Source organism: Drosophila virilis, chromosome 2 (genome assembly GCF_030788295.1).
Source record: "Drosophila virilis strain 15010-1051.87 chromosome 2, Dvir_AGI_RSII-ME, whole genome shotgun sequence".
In the NCBI taxonomy this organism is placed as follows: domain Eukaryota; kingdom Metazoa; phylum Arthropoda; class Insecta; order Diptera; family Drosophilidae; genus Drosophila; species Drosophila virilis.
The window spans coordinates 17,955,823-17,960,439 of NC_091544.1; positions in this window are offsets into that span (position 1 = coordinate 17,955,823).

Sequence of the window (4,617 nt, forward strand, 5' to 3'; positions counted from 1 at the left end):
AGAGCGAAGCTTTCCTCCACACATACATTAATACGTATGTCATGTAATTAGCTTCTTCTTCCCTTATCCCCATACTATATGAAATGTTTACTCGAATATCTCGGTTTTAACAGTTCAATCTTAATGAAATTTGCGGGCCTCAAATATCGGTTTGGTGCAACTAGCTTTTAAAATATTCGAGTTATACCGTCAATATTATGAGAAAGGGTGCCGAAATATACACAACAATTATAATAATAATATACCAGATTTACAACAATATATATTTTTAATTTAAAACCTGTAGCTCGGGCCATGCCGAAGACTCGTACAAATTCAGGTGTTTTTTTTTAGCTTTTTTATTATCAAAGCTCTTCGCGTTTAAAGTTAAAATTGTATGTTCTAACTGTTAGTGGTTAGCAAAGAAGTATCGAATGTTTGAAAATCTTAACTTTTTTTCAACCAGAAAAAAAGGTTTACTAATAATTGAAATCTCCAACATGACCAACGCTAACAATTTGCTTTCAAAAACAGACAGCATCGCCCCTCCTATAAGCAGACTGGATTCTTCCAATATTCGTCCATTTTGCAAAACAAACATTACAAACTCATAAAATCGGCACCTTCAAAACAATAGCCCCATAACACATATTACTAAGCCTACTCCACAAAATATATCCGCAATTATAACATTTCTGAAACAAAGTACAATCTAGCATCTATTTAAACATTGCTAACATAAACAAAACCCAAGCACCTTTAACTTTCAAATGGCTAAATTCGACCTTCTATTATTCAGGCTAATATAAAAAAATGATGATAAACCATGCTACATGTAAAAAGTAAAAAATATATAATATCTGAAAACTACAAGGTCTGTAATAAATATGTATCCTTCCAATGAAAGTCTTGGTTCAACTAGCGTTACATAGTCTGCAAACTAGCTGAGATACTCTTTGAATAAGTGTCCAATGCTTACATATTTGGTGTGCACACTTGGCGCCGCAAGCAAAAGTCGTACATTTTCATCACTCGGCTAGGAAACAGTACGAGAACCTGAACCAGAACCAGAACCAGACGAAGACCCTAAACCAAGTCCAAAGCCCGAAGAAGAGGCTGTCGTCATTGTCTGGCTTAAACTTTTTATGGTCTAGCCGTCTGTCTGGCCCGTCTCGCCCGCTCTCTTTCTCTCTCTCTCTCTCTCTCTCTTTCTATCCCTCTCTCTCTGTCTCTGTCTCGTTTGTTACCGGGTGATGCATTTTTCATGACCAGTTTGTACGATTTCCGCAACGCAATGCGCATTTTCATGTAATTCAATTCGAGGCTTTTCGGTTTTTGTAGGCGCATTGAACCGGCAATTTTACAATTCTATTGGCGGCGGAGTGTTGGGCCCACCGCTGCGCGCCAACGCTAACATGAGCTAATGAAATACGACATTTGACTCGTGCGGCCGTATTTATAGGCGTGGGATAGCTCTCGGCCAGAATGTCTACAACTAGAGCAGGGGTATATCTGCGTGTGAGAGAGGCGTTGATATCTTCCCAGTTTTACGATGCAGCATAGTTATGCCTGCAGGCCCAACAATTACATATGCATACACTAACTTGGCCAGATCAATTGCTGGCCAGGGCTCGGTGCCATCAAAGCCTTAACCAGGCGGCAAACGGCGCGTGCTGCCTGACTTCCGCCCCATGACTGACCCAAAACAGCTGCCGCGACAATGTTGGTGGGGAGTGGACTCAATCTTAGCCCAGCCGCACTTACGTCTAGTTAATATGCACGCTGTCAACTGATAGCTGCGGCCCAGGCAGACGTGTTTGACTCACCACGTAGCCATGTTGCCAGCGGCTTTTCGGAGACTCTTGCTGCGCCACGCGACTAGTTCAAAGGGCGACCGATCGATATGTATGTGATTTGTTTGCCTAAATGACTCATCATCATTCGACGTTTAGAAATGACCAAAAAACTAGCTGACTGACTAGCTTTAAACAAATTATACTTTAGTAGCCTCTGAAGTTCTTGCTTTATAAAATGTTTCATTTGTGCATTTTATCTTGTTTCCAACTTTTTAAGTCCCTTGCGTTTTCAATAACCTTTTTGCTTGTTTACTTTTTATTCATTGTGAAGCAGCTTGATAGTGATTTTAGATGGGCTTTAAAATATAAGCATATAAGTATTTGATAAGCCCTTTACGGGGTCTAAGGCATCCTTGGTTGGAGGCTATTTTTCTGTAGCTTTTGAGCGCTTCTTAATCAGCTGGGGAGGAAACTGCGTATTCCAATATTCCTTTACAGCTCCTCCTTGTTGGCAATCTAGCCACATGTCCCACTTCGCTCTTATCATTCTAATTGCTTTATTACCTGGGCTGCATCTTGTGCCAATTCCCTTTATCATACCTAGTTGGAAAATGGTGATGGGCACTTTTTGCAGTAGCTTTCACATGAAATTCAATAACTGCAGTTAATGACGATCCCAAAGGTCAAATCTTAAACAGCCTGAATACACACACTTAAGACCCATTGTCGGGTCATGATGATGAGTCTTATCTGTTTTTATCTCCCTAGTCAAACATCAACTATTCCACATTCAATAACACTCCATCCCCTTTTTTAAGGCACCATTTGTAGCCAATTAAAGGTTTAATTTGTATTCAATTGCTTGCCTCTTGCTGTCTTACACCTAAATGCGTTCGAAAATCCGTTGATTTGGCTGATTGAATATGCATTGCATATAGCGTCGATCCCATATGCACGATTTGCTTATGTTCCATTCGTAATATGCTAATTTTCTGTCGGGCAGCTCATGAAAGTCCAACATTTACCATAAAACTGACTGATAGCTGAAATTCTAAGCCATCAAATGAAAGACACGAGTCCTGTTTTCGAGTCATTGACTGCGGTTTTATGTTTCTTAGAATGTGCTGGATGTATGTACAGCTGATGTCGTGCCTCCTCCAATGGGTCAGAGCTATAAATTATTGGGCAAAGGCTTCAACTAGTTCACCAAGTTATTTAATGGCCTCAATAATAAAATTGCGATATTTTTAAATTATAATAAAATATATTATAGACGAATTGTCTGAAATGAAACGGTAATAGTAAGCCTATTTTAATTAAATTGTGAAAATAGTATGCTTTTATTGTAATTTCAGAAAAGAGAACAATTTAATGAAGGCCCTGAGCATTGTTAGTAAAAGCTATTTAATAGTTTGCCAAAAATAAATAAACATAACATTTTCACAATCATTTGTGATCGCAAATCTCACAAATCTAACCAAATATTAAAACCTCATTCACACCTTGCAGCGCCATTTTAATTAGCTAATTAGGCACAATTAAACGTCAACTTAATACGAAAACAATTCACACAGACATGCTCACACGCTCTCATACTGTCACACGCACGCGCTGCCCCATTGGCTCACACACAAATTGGCTGTCTATTGTGGTGGAAAGCGAAAACAAAACCAAAAGCAAAAGCAAACAATAAAGCAGTAAATAGATTTTTTTTGAACGGAGCTTAACGAATGTTGACCAATCAGCGAGCCGCATGAAAGCAGCGCACACACAAACAGAAACGCACACACACGCTCACACCGAGCTTGCGGGCTTGCGCAGAGTTGCCAACTCATCTGAAAGCCGCGCTTTAAGTATTGGTTAGTATGGTAATACACAAACAATAACCAGGAATTATTCATATAAAGCTAATCGGCGATTTGATCAATCAATATGCTTGGGTAAATACTCGATGTGGATATTTTTGGCTGACAGTAGTCAGCGGCCGCAGAAATGCAAACTTAATTGATTTATGGCTAATTTGAATAGATTACCAGCTAATGACTTACGAGAGCCGGCAACAACACACAGCTCCGACTGCCTGTCTAGGTGTGTGTGCGTGCGTGTGTATAGGTGTAAAAAGGGGCGTCAACAAATGGCACGCTCGCTCTTTGCATTGGTCAGTTGGCTGTGTGTGTGTCGCTGAGTACCTGTGCCAGCTCAGGCGGATACACTGTCACAATAATAAGCGACATATATGTTAATCTATTGATATGTATTTATAATTTATATCTAAATTTATATTATGTCAATAAATATTATGAATTAAAATATTCTTGTATTTGTTAAATGTTTAATTTTCATATTCATTTTTTAACTATCTGCCTATTTATGCATATATCTCTTTTTACCTATATAATTATATCTATACATATATGAATCTTTCTAAACCTATTCACACACTCTCTATGTAACTCTCTCTATCTGCACGGCGCCCGACGCTGTCTCTCTATCTCTCTCTGTCTGTCTGTCTTCCTCTCTATTCACTTTCTATCTGCCTTCTCTTAACATCCCATTCAATCTGGGTTTTTTCTTCCACTTTAATTGCATTTGAATTTATTTTCTTTAACACTGACCTAACAAATATCCAACACTCATATTTAATGTCTTTAACGTCAACCCTCAGCTAGTCAGTCTATATTTCTCTCAGTGGATGATCGTTGATCGTATTGGGTGAGCCACACAAATACTAATGCATGCATCCCAACTTACGCTGTGTGTGTGAGCTCTTGAGCTGAAACTGAACGAAAGCTACCTTACCTGTTTCGAAATCAAGTTTGTTGCTTCTGTGTCGCTTCGGTGA